At 39.9% G+C, this 13,020-nt stretch overlaps 1 protein-coding gene across 5 annotated transcripts in view; it reads left to right on the top strand.

Moving 5' to 3' along the window:
- LOC116463130 (laforin) overlaps nt 1-13,020 on the top strand; it is a 358,409-nt gene that overhangs the window by 145,086 nt on the left and 200,303 nt on the right. Inside the window, exon 4 of one of the 5 annotated variants that reach the window (XR_009211980.1) lies at nt 2,200-2,316. The exons of the other annotated variants lie outside the window; for them this stretch is intronic. The gene's annotated coding sequence lies outside the window, so the exon portion shown is untranslated. The remainder of the gene's footprint in view (nt 1-2,199; nt 2,317-13,020) is intronic. 5 annotated transcript variants of the gene reach the window in all.

Here is a 13,020-nt window from a genome sequence, read left to right on the forward strand (position 1 = left end):
TCAGGTAATTAATAGAGTTTTAGCTCAGATCTAACTTACAGTGAGTCCAGTGGGTCTCCGGACTCATCATGTGGTCATTTCCCCAGTGCCAGAATGAATAATTTGTGTAGACACACTTAGCAGCTGGCAGAACCCCCACATTGGCTCCCTGACTGGTAGGGTGAAGGCTATTACAGTGGGAAAGGCCAAATGGAAACCATTACACCTGCCTCTGCCTAGAAAAAATAGTAAATCAAAAACAATATCGCATCCCTGGAGGGATTGCGGAGATTAGTGCCATCATCAAGGACTTGAAAGACACAGGAGTGGTGATTCCCACCGCATCCCTGTTCAACTCTCCCATTTGGCCTGTGCAGAAAACAGATGGATCTTGGAGAATGACAGTGGATTATCCTATGCTTAACCAAGTGGTGATTCCAATTGCAGCTGCTGTACCAGATGTGGTTTCATTGCTTGAGCAAATTAACACACCTCCTGGTATCTGGTATGCAGCCATTGACTTGGCAAATGCCTTTTTCTCTATTCCTGTCCATAAAGCCCACCAGAAGCAATTTGCCTTCAGCTGGTAAGGCCAGTAATATACCTTTACTGTCCTACGTCAGGGGTATATCAACTCTCTGAGAGAGTTATAATCTTATTCAGAGAGAGTTTGATTGCTTCTCACTTCTGCAAGATATCACACTGGTCCATAACATTGATGACATTATGCTGAGTAGATCCAGTGAGCAAGAAGTAGCAAACACACTGGACTTACTGGTGACACATTTGCATGCCAGAGGATGTAAAATAAATCTAACTGAAATTCAGGAACTTTCTACCTCAGTAAAATTTCCAGGAGTCCAGTGGTGTGGGGCCTGTCGAGATATTCCTTCTAAGGTGAAGGATAAGTTGCTGTATTTGGCCCCTCCTACAACTCAGAAAGAGGCATAACGCCTAGTGCGCCTATTTGGATTTTGGAGGCAGCACCTTCCGCATTTGGGTGTGTTACTCCAGCCCATTTATTGAGTGACCTGAAAGGTTTCCAGTTTTGAGTGGGTTCCAGAACAGGAAAAGGTTCTGCAGCAGGTAGAAGTGGAAGTGGTACCACTCACCATCACCACTAGTGATCTACTAATAAAATGTTTGCTTCTTGTTCCTGTGACATTATGTTCTGCTGGCCTAGAGGTCTTAGTTCTAGAGGGAAGAATGCTACCACCAGGAGACACAACAACAATTCTATTAAACTTTAAGTTATGATTGCCACCTGGACACTTTGGGCTCCTCCTACCTTTAAGTCAACAGAGTAAGAAGGGAGTTACAGTGTTGGGTGGGGTGATTGACCCGGAATATCGAGATGAAATCAGTCTACTACTCCACAATGGAGGTAAGGAAGAGTATGCATGGAATAGAGGAGATCCATTAGGACATCTCTTAGTATTACCATGCCCTGTGATTAAGGTCAATGGGAAACTACAAGAGCCCAATCCAGGCAGGACTACAAATGACCCAGATGCTTCAGGAATGAAGGTTTGGGTCACTCCACCAGGAAAAAAAACTATGACCTGCTGAGGTGCTTGCTGAAGGCAAAGGGAACACAGAATGGGTAGTAGAAGAAGGTAGTCATCAATACCAGCTACAACCACATGACCAACTGCAGAAATGAGGACTGTAACTGTCATGAGTATTTCCTCCTTCTTTTGTTAAAAACATGTTTGTGCATGTGTACACGTGTACTAAGAAAATGTCTTCATTTCCTTTCTCCTTTATCATGTAACATAAGATTTATTGACTTCACATCAGCATTTAAATATTGTTAACTTTATGTAATAGCTTTGGGTTGGGGATTGGTGAGTTTCAGTTGTACGAAGGACAATTGTATTATGTTAGGTGTAATTAAAACCTTATTATTGTCTTTATTTGAAGATTTTGTATGATCTCAGGAGATGTGTATGGGTTCAAGTTGACAAGGGTTGGACTTGTGATGGTTAATACTGAGTATCGACTTGATTGGATTGAAGGGTACAAAGTATTGATCCTGGGTGTGTCTGTGAGGGTGTTGCCAAAGGAGATTAACATTTGAGTCAGTGGGCTGGGAAAGGCAGACTCACCCTTAATCTGGTGGCCACAATCTATTCAGCTGCCAGCGCAGCTAGAATATAAGCAGGCAGAAAAATATGAAAATAGAGACTGGCCTACCATCCCAGCCTACATCTTTCTCAGGTGCTGGATGCTTCCTGCCCTCGAACATCGGGCTCCAAGTTCTTCAGTTTTGGAACTCAGACTGGCTCTCCTTGCTCCTCAGCCTGCAGACGGCCTATTGTGGGACCTTGTGATCATGTGAGTTAATACTTAATAAATTCCCCTTCATATATATATATATATTCCATTAGTTCTTTCCCTCTAGACAACCCTGACTAATACACTGGCAAAGTACCTAACTTTACTGACTCTCACATTTCATTTCCTTATTTTAAAATATGAGGATAATAATATCTGTCTAACCTACTTTACAAACACCATAAAGTCTCAAATAATACATTGTTAAAATCTGGCCGTATAAATGCAAAAACTCAAATATAAACAATTATTGCTATGCATAAAAAGGCAGGGACTATATAAATCAAAGGGGGTTTTTAAACAATGCATTTAGATGGGGACAAATGAGATCGCTTTGCCTTCCAGAATGATCAAGAACTAGATGAGATTACAAGATTAACATGCAAATGCCATAGGTGAAAATCAATTCATTTCTTGCCTATGATGCATTTGCCATTGCCACTGAGGTCTCATGAATTTTCTGGTTTTGTCCGAAGCTTTTTGTAATCTGATGCCTGATTCTGCCATGGGATAGCATGCTGGGGGCATCTGAGGTCACCTGAATGTACTGTTATGAATGTACTCTCTCGTGAGTAATTGTACCCCACAACATAATGGACTGCCCAGTTACTATCATGTAATGATGGTAGTACCAGTGAAAGAGTAAAACATGTTTACAGAATTCACGGCTGCTTAACAAGGGCTTTTGATATACCAATCCAGGCTATTATTACAAAAGTGGATGTTGACTACTCACAATTTGCAGGAATCAGGACAGAATCCACGCCATACATAGTGCTATTTTGCTTTTTCCTTTCTCTGAGTCTGAAGCGTTTAAAGTGGTGTGAATTTTCCTGAACAGCATTTCAACAATTCACATACTATTTGGTTTTGAAAATTCCATGCCTATGGCTGCCTCCTCCCCTTTCAATTCCATTGTGTTGGCTGCATTCACACCTCCAGTGCAAATTCATTTATAGTCTGGGCACCAGCAAACTAGAGTGGCTTGAGCACCCTACAGGGAAGCAATTATTCCATCCAAGGCCTCTTATTGTCCCATGATGCTACTAATTTCTGCATAATGTAAATGTGCATTTGCCACTGCCTATTATTGGCTTGTTGCTGACACCACAGGTACTATTATCAGAGAGTGGGCCTGCTGTCTCTCTTTTTCTTCTCTGAAGAGTCAGGTTGGCATTCTGACGTTTGAAAGGGGATAGCACAGAGGAGATTGGAATCTAGTTCTTGGCATGCTCTTAACAAAGCACTTTGCACTGGATTAGAAGTCACATATCCCAGGCCGGGTGCAGTGGCTCATGCCTGTAATCCTAGCACTTTGGGAGGCCAAGGTAGGTGGATCATCTGAGGTCGGGAGTTCGAGACCAGCCTGGCCAACCTGGTGAAACCCCATTTCTATTTAAAATACAAAAAGTAGCTGGGAGTGGTGGTGGCACGTGCCTGTAATCCCAGCTACTAGGGAGGCTGAGGCAGGAGAATCACTGGAACCCAGGAAGCAGAGGCTGCAGTGAGCCGAGATCATGCCAGTACACTCCAGCCTGGGTGACAGTGCAAGACTCCAAAAAAAAAAAAAAAAAAAGTCACATGTCCTGGGTTCCTGTTCTGCTTTTACCATTTACAGGACATGAATAAATCATTCAATCTCTTTGAGGCTCAGTTTCTCATTTGAAATAGAGAGTTTCATTGGCCTAGTGAAGAAGTCTTAACATCTATTCCCTAGATATAATCTCATGCCCAGTCCTTTGAGAATACCAGAAATGCAAAAACAGTACACTTACTATAGAGCTATCATAATACATTTAGTTAACATGATTTTAGTTAACATAAATGACATTAATTATGTGGCATCCTTCCTTCATGCTGTCAAATTCTTGATGTCTGGAGACATGAGGATGAAATTCTCCCAGGAAACAGGAATTGTAAATGGCTGGATGGTATGCTACAAGGCCCTCTAAACACCCAGCCTGTACTGGAGGAAAGTCACAGAAAAGAGGGGAAGTAGGAGATATATAAATCTGCTACTGACCATCTTATTCTAGGCACTACACAAAGACAGCAGAGCCGGATGTCAGACTCTGAGAGAGTGATAGCTGGGCTCTCTGTGCATGATCAGAGTGTGAAGCACTAGCTTTTCTTCGGCATGATCTTGTTGCAGGTTTCAATATAAATTTGATGCATCAAAACTTAGTACCTGCCTCATCCTTCCAATCAGTGTGCTTGGTTGGGGGAACAGTTTCACAGATACAATTAGCATCCACTAAATTCCATGTGTTTTCTTACATGTCCCAGGATCCCTACAGTTAGGCTGAGGCCTTGTGGCTAGTTCTGGCCAACCGGCTAGGAGCAGATGTGTTGGTACAACTTGTGGACAGAGTCAATAAGAACCAATCCGCCTCTGCCAAATTTCTTTTAGCTTGCTGTGGCAGTGTGTTCCAGGTGATGAAGCTACATGATATAGCTGGCTTTCCAACCTACATTGCACTTGACTTGAACAAGAAAGAAACTTTTGTTGTTTTAGGCCACTCAGAATTTGAGGCTTATGTGTGGCAGTAGCTAGTGTTCATTATCCCAGCTAAGACAGTATAAAAAATACGGAAGATGGAGGAGCAGCATTTGAAAGTGACCTAGAGAAAAATACAGTTCTTAAGGAAGAACTTTCCAAAAGAACTTTTCAAAAATACAATAGGTTAGTCAAAAAAAAGTATTGATCCATCCAATGGGTAGTGAGCTCTGGGTCACTGCAGTGTTTAAGAAAAGCTTGCATGAATGGGATACTGTGTAACAACTGCTTAGGGTCTTCCTGCTGCACCTATTTTCCTAGATTTTGGGGAGACTCAATAGGATGGGGCCTAGGACATGAATGTAAAAGAGTGTTAACTCATAAATGATAGGTTTATGGCAAGTGCACCAAGCATGTTTCTCCTTTACCAAAGTCAACTTACTCGTTCTGTAATTTCTAAGAAAGAAAATACTGTCCTTTTATAGAACTACTAAACGAGAATGAATTTGACACAGGCATCAGGCAATTTTCTTTCCTAATTTACTAGATTTCTTCAGGTCCTAAGCTACTCTTGTCTTTAGGGTTGTTGCCAGGCAGCAGCCTAAAACTCTTAATCTAAAACACCGCAGAGTATCCCACCTTTTAAAAAAGTAAAGTTTTAGTAGCTTCTTTTGACCCCATTAAGAACTAAAGATTTACTGGCATTTTGCAAGTGGCCCTAGATCCTTTCAGAATGTTCTTTGCTGTTTGGAGTGTTGGTAATGGCTTTTGTTCTCTTAAGCTTATGCCACGTAAAAGCAACTCACCTTCAATAACCTTCACTGGTTAACGCTTAGAAAAGGAATTGACATGGTAGTCAAGGTGATCACCAGTCAGCAGACAATTGAGACTACTGCTCTCACCTGGAACAAGGTGTTGGGGCATTATACAGGTGAGAGAACAGACTCAGAGCAGAACACTGTGGTGGAGAAAATTTAAGATACAGGTGGTGTGCAAACATAGCATATCTGAATAAGAAAACTGTCCACAAACCAGGAACTGTCCAGAGGGGCAGTTAACATTTCCAGTATAAACTAAAACAATTTTTCAGAAAGGAATGGAATATAATATTAATGATAGAAGAGGCTTAGAGCTCTTTTAGTCCAAATCCCTCAAGTTTCAGAAGTTTGAAAATTAGCAAATATGTGAAGGGGTTCTCTTAATGTCACAGAATTAATGACAGATCTGGGACTAACACTTGAGCCTCCCAATTTTCTGTCACTGCCTTTTGTATTATACTACTCAGGTGTTCCTTGGAGATGTACCATGCAGATAATTTTGGTAAATCATTCACCTGAGAAGAGGCTGACTTGGGTTATGGAGTTACTACTACATTCATTCGTTCATTCATTCATTCATTTTTGTTCCTAACCTCAAGGAACATCCATTCTTATATGGAAATAGTACTCACTGACCCAAATGTTGCCTTAGAGGAGAGATTTCCATATTTTTTCCTGACTAAGCACACCAGTGCTTTACGGGGCTCATATCTTATGCAGCAGTGATCCATAGTGTGCCCCCATTCTTGATTTCTGTTTCTTTGGTATAAAGATTAATGCTGCTCTCTTTGCCTCATCACATAGAGGATTCAGCTCACCTGCTCTGACCTTCCGGAGCCTCTCAGGGATAAGGAAGTTGGACAGTCATCCCAGGACCATTTGGGCAGGTTGATACCCACCTTTCTTCAAGGATTATGTGGATCTTAGAGGGCCAAGCTCTTTCCAAAAAAGCAGTGCTCTCATCCTCACTCAGGACTTTCCTTTCTGGGTCCCTGGATTCTGTCTGGCTCAGAGAGCAAATAAATTACGTGAAGTTTCTTGGTCTTGGCCCTAGAAACTACTCTGCTCAGGAAGGAGGTTGGCAGATGGTCTGGTGCTGTGAGGCAGAGAAGCAAGTACATGTTTTAAGATCACAGGGTTTCCAGGGTTTCAGTTTGAATCTAAAGTTTAGTTCATGTTGTTTTTTTACTACCTAAAGATTCCCTCCCCACTGCTTCACAAAGAGCTGCCTTATTTGAGTTCATAGGTGAAGATACAGCTGCACGAGTACCCTGCTGTGACCTCTCATTTGCACCTGGTACATCACATGGGGTCATGTTGCCATGAACACCAGTTGTTAGTGCCATGTGAGGGGACTGTGCCATTTTCTCGGCAGAGTCAAACAGCAGGCAAGGTCAAAAACCAAGGGTGCCACCTTGTGGGATCATAGAATGGGCATGCTAATAGAAAGGATGGTCAGTCTGAATATGCCAAGCTGAGAGAGGGAAGAGACACTCCACGAAGCAGATGGAAGGCTGCAGACAAACAGAGAAGTCAAAATTTAGATGAGACAGAGAAGGAAGAAGAGGGACAGAGTCATCTATGAGAGCTGCACAGGTTTGGTGCTCTAATGCTGTCTTTATCAGGGAGGCCTCTTCAGAGATGCCCACTGACAGAGGATGAGGCCGAGAACTGCCCAAGGCCTATAGTACAGGAGCAGTGGTACAAACAGAAATAAGCATCAGGGAAATTTAAGTTGCTGCAGGTTAGCTAGATCCCGTTCCAGCTGAATGTAAGATCTGGCTCTGATGTTAGTTTATATCAGTGTCTACTACAACACTTCCCAGCTCCCTCCATACCTCCTGCTCCCCCCGCCCACATACCCACAAGATCTGTGTGTGTGTGTGTACCCATACATATCTGCATGTGAGTTAAATTAAATAAGCAGAAGGCCAATAGCCTGAGGCCATCTCCATACTTTGAGTGTCTACATAAAAATCTGCCACCTAATTTATACATAAACCAAAATTTAGGAGCAGATTTTGTGTAACAAATAGTTTTCAGCCTTTCACAAACAGCTAAGCTTCAGCCAATTTTAGGCAGCTAACTGATCATACAGTGGCCAAATAAAGCAAATGCCTAGCTATAGCCAATCAGGTGATTTCTCAACTTTGCTTCTGTCTTTGGCCTCTGAAGCCTCACTGCTCATGCTATTGGGTGGAGTTCTCTGGACCTCTCCTGGTTTTGAATGCTGCCTAATTCATAAATCCTTTAATGCTCAAATAAACTCTGTTAATTTTATTTTATCTGCAATTTTTCTTTTAATGCACATATGTATGTAGATATACACAGGCATATAGATGCATGTGTATATATATGAACATATGTATGTATTTATATATGATACTTGAATATGTACAGTTAGCCTTCTGTATTTGTGGGTTACACATTCATGGATTCAATCGACTGCAGATTAAAAATATTTTTTAAAAATTGCGTCTGTACTAAACAGGTACAGACATTTTTCTTGTCATTCTTTTCTTAACAATGGAGTATAACAACTATTTACGTAGCATTTACATTGTATATTACATTGTATTAGGTATTATAAGTAATCTAGAGATGATTTACAGTGTATGGTAGGATGTGCATAGATTATATGCAAATACTACACCATTGTATATCAGAGACTTGAGAATTCACAGATCTTGGTATCCATGGAACCAATTCCTCAGGGATACCAAGGGAGGACTGTATATATAAAGTGTACTTAGTTTACTACTCAAATGTATATATATTTTCCCTATATTTATGTTTAATTATTTATTCAGTAGCCATAGAATGTTGTGTTCACTATGGTGAGGGTGGGAGTGAGGTGGGAAAAGTTTTGCAGAAATCCAAAACCTGTCTTAAACTTTAGGCTAAACTCTTTGGTGCAAGAGAGTTAGGTTTATCTGGGTACACAATCTCGAAAAAAATAAAATAATGTTAGAGACATTCATTCCATTGATTTGTCTCTTCTTCCTGTTTCACTATATGTACATATCAGGTCTTATCAAGCTTGCGATAAAGTCCTGATTTCACGTCAAGCTACCAGATTTTAATGGCTTTCTATTGCACTTACCATGAAATCCAAACTCGCAGCCATGACTCAGTGAGCCCTGCATGCTCTGGCCTCTCTAACCGCATCTTCCTCTGCTTGCCAAATTCCCACCACTCTGGCCTCTTTCTGTTCCTCAAACGTTCAAGGACTTTCACCACCGTGGGCTTTTACATGCATTCCTTTTGTCTGGGATGCTCTTCCTCCAGTTCTTTCATCCTTCGGTCTCAACTAATATGCCTCACTGGAACAAGGAGTCAAACTCCATTTTTTTATGTTTAACCAAGGACAGCTTCAAGTCCTACTCCTCTGGGCAAGCCAATAAGAAAACCGGCACATTCACTCCACGCAGGTACAGGGGAAAGGTCAAACCATACAGCCCCAACCACACCTGGGGACCCTTGCCTGGGCCCTACCCTCTAACTGCAACACAAAATCAAGCCACATGCTTCTTCCTTTTCTCAAGCCGTTTCAGACGAGCTCGAGCGTCTGCCTTGCTCTCCACTGAAAGCCTCATTATGTGAGTAAATAAACCTTTTCAACCCTCTCAGTGACTGTGTGGCTTCATCCACATTGAAACCAGTTTTGAGTAGGACGTTTGATCTCACCTTCTATGGTGCAAGCAGAAGACACACCCCCTCAGACAGGCCTTCTCTACCAATCAGCCTAGAACTTTGCTCACATTTTTCTATCTCATCACCATTTTCCACATCATAGTCTTCAAAAAAGTCTTTAACACTTCAATGCGCCAGCACCCAGTCTTTCCATGGAGTATAAAACTCTAAGAAAGCCTTCGAAGCAGCAGAGTCCTTGGGTCTAAAGAGATCATGCAGACTGGAAAATGGTGTCACAGAATAACTAATGTGGGCAGGGGACTGGTGGCCTCCCCAGACCTGAATTCTACATCAACTCAGGCCTTCTTCATGACTCAAGTTGAATTTCCTTTCAGTCTGGTCCAGAATTAAATTGATCTAGAAAAGAAATATATGTGCTATTTCTTGCACACTTGAGTTTGTGGACTATTATTTAATACTTGCTACTCTAGTGATTTATTTAATTTATTACATTGGCATGATACTCAATGCTGTTATTCATCCTTTGGTATTTGTTTTATCTCACCCCAGCTATACCAAAGGCTCCCGAAGAACTGTAATTTTTTTTTCTTTTTTGATGTAACTTGTCTGCATCTTTTATAGGTAAATAAAATGTTTCCAGAAGGACATTTTACAAAAAAAAAAAGGAAACAACAATGCATTGCATACTTCAAAACTGCTAAAAAGTAGATTTTAAGTGTTCTCATTACAAAAAACTGAAATGGATATGGGGTAATGCATATGTTAATTACTTGAACTGAGCCATTGAACAATGTGTACATATTTTCTGTCTTTTTTTTATTATTTTTTTAATCAAAAGAAAGCTAGTTTTTTTGCATTTTTTTTTCTTCAAAAATGTATACTTTTTTGAAAAATTTACTTTAAGTTCCGGGATACATGTGCAGAATGTTTAGGTTTGTTACATAGATATACATGTGTCGTAGTGGTTTGCACCTATCAATCCGTCATCTAGGTTTTAAGCCCCGCATGCATTAGGTATTCCTCCTAATGCTCTCCCTCCTCTTGCTCTCCACCCACCGACTGGCCCTGATGTGTTTGTTCCCCTTCCTGTGTCCATGCGTTCTCATTAGAACTGTGTAATTTCAGATCTTAGAATCTGCAACATGTAAACAACAACCAGGTTTCTGCATGCAGAAAAACGAGAAACACTGTCTGATATAAAGACTTTAATTCATCTGATGATTATCATTGCCCTCATAATTGATTTATGTACTGGAAGTAGTTCATGCATTCAGTGATGCAACAGTTACACGGACAAGAGAAGATATGTGTCACGGAATGGGAGAAAAACAGTGGGCCTGTTGTTAGGGGTTGTCTGACTCATGGCTATCATTTGTAAGAATAGTTACCATTTGTGTGTCCTTAATAGGGTAGGGCTCTGCTGCAGTCTCCCCTTGTTTCGTTCCAGTGCTGTGTGTTGGCAAAATGAGAAATGCCATTTCAAATTCAAATATACAAAAGTCTTCATTAATAAGGCAGGAGACAAAACTGAATATAGAATATTATTGTACAGTCACGAGCTACCTAGAAATGGGGATGCCTTCTGAGAATGTGTTGTTAGGCTATTTTGTCATTGTGTCAACATCATAGAGTATACTTACACAATATGAGGTGGTATAGCCCACTACATACCTAGGCTCTATGGTGTAGTGTATTGCTCCTAGGTTACAAACCTGTGCAACCTGTAACTGTACTGAATGTTGTAGGCAGTTTAAACACAATTGGTATTTATGTATCTAAACATAGAGAAGTTACAGTAAAAAAAAAGGTATAAAAGATAAAAAATGGTTATAGCTGTATAGGACACTTACCATAAATGGAGCTTGCATGAGTGCCCCACACAATTTAGAGTGTGGAAACATATACTACAGTATATGTACTATATAAATTTTGTAAAATGTAAAAAATTCCAAATTACAGAATAAATCTGTCCTTAAGATTTTTGGATAAGCAATTATGTACCCTGTACATTTTCTTAAATGAACTAGTTTTATGGTAACAATAAAAACATTTAAAAAATCGACACACAATGATAAAAATAATAATAATTGGTTATTAAAATAATTAAATAATAAAGTGTCAGCATAATACAGTGGCAGATGTGCTTCACAGAGTTTACAAACTTTACAGGATAGGGAGCTATATGGCATGTTTAAAGCATTGCTTTTTGATACCTCACATCCCTTTATTCATTAAGCAAATAAGCACCTCATATACTCATAGTACTGAAATTACTAAATTACTAAAGTTACTTGGAGATGGTGAAAAATCACACAATTGTTTCATGAAGTTTCCAACCGGATATTAATTAACTGGTAATTTTTATAGCATGATTTAGATGTTGATATAGATTTTGCCAGGGTTAGCAAACTATGGCCTGTGGTCCAAATCCTGCCCTTCATCTATTTTGGTAAATAAGTAGCCATGCCTATTTATTTACATATTTCTTTTGTGCTGTGAAAGCAGAGTTGAGTTTATCTGGCTTGCAGAGCCTAAAATATTTTCTATGTGGCCCTTTACAGAAGAAATTTGTTCACCCCTGATTTACAAATTGATTTGAATATTCCCAAATTAACTGGAAAAATAAGTTCCAGTTTATTGTATGATAAATGCTGTATGACTCATATGTTTTGAGACATTTCTGATGATTGGATTTCCTAAAAAAGTGTGGATTGCATCAAAAAGACTCTAAAATTGGTGGAATATAGCCTAAGCAGAAATGATTTACTGAGAGGAGAATTATCATTGAGGCAAATTGTTCGTTCTATGTGGATTTTGCTGCTGACCTCACTATTACCCTTCTTGGTGATTTCTGAGGCCAAGGTCTACCCACAGCACCTTGCCACTGTTTGTCCAAGTACTTGATGTGAAGAAGAACCTGACTGAATGTACTTTAACATTTGAGAACTTGCCTTCCTATTATTGCATGTTCAACTTCAAGGGCTTATGGTGCCTTTGAACCTCTCACTGAAACAATTGAACGAAGCCAATCTTTTTTTGTTTAATTATTTCATAACTACTTAGATTACAAAACAAATCCTGGCTTTATGAATTGTGCATCTGAAGAGTTTGGGTTACGTGACCACAGAAAGCAGAGTGTGCTTACTGTAATTGTTGCGGAAATCAGTCTCAGATAATATAGGAGGGTGGGGAGGGTAGGAATTAGCATCTTACAAAGTTGGTATCAATTAGTTTACCGTAGTGATTTGGTGTTTACTTGTTAATAGCACCATTTAAAAAAAAAGAGAAAGAAAGTTTATTGGAAAAGAGCCATCCATAGGCAAAATTGTGAAGAAGAAATTTTCTCTTTGTCTCTCCTTTACTGTCATTTTAAAAAAATTTTATCTTTTCTGGGGGTAATTGTTTACTGACATTAATGATATTAAAGATAACTGTAATAATTATAAATAATTTAGTCTCTATCCATTATTTGTTAGCCTCATACAAGCTTATGCTATCTCTAATTTTCACACACTGTGCTATTTTGATAATAGAAACCAAGTCTAAGAAAGGGAATTGGCCAAAATCATATAGTCAAGAAGTGAAAACTGGGATGAACCAGGATTTGTTTGTTTTTGCAAATCCTCTACTCTATTGATTATTGGCTTTCCAGGACCTATAGTCCACTCAGTTCTGGTCTGTTTGGATAATGCCCTAGGCTCTAGGCATTGCCCGTTCACCTTCTCTCTATTTCCC

Source organism: Hylobates moloch, unplaced genomic scaffold (genome assembly GCF_009828535.3).
Source record: "Hylobates moloch isolate HMO894 unplaced genomic scaffold, HMol_V3 SCAFFOLD_26, whole genome shotgun sequence".
In the NCBI taxonomy this organism is placed as follows: Eukaryota; Metazoa; Chordata; class Mammalia; order Primates; family Hylobatidae; genus Hylobates; species Hylobates moloch.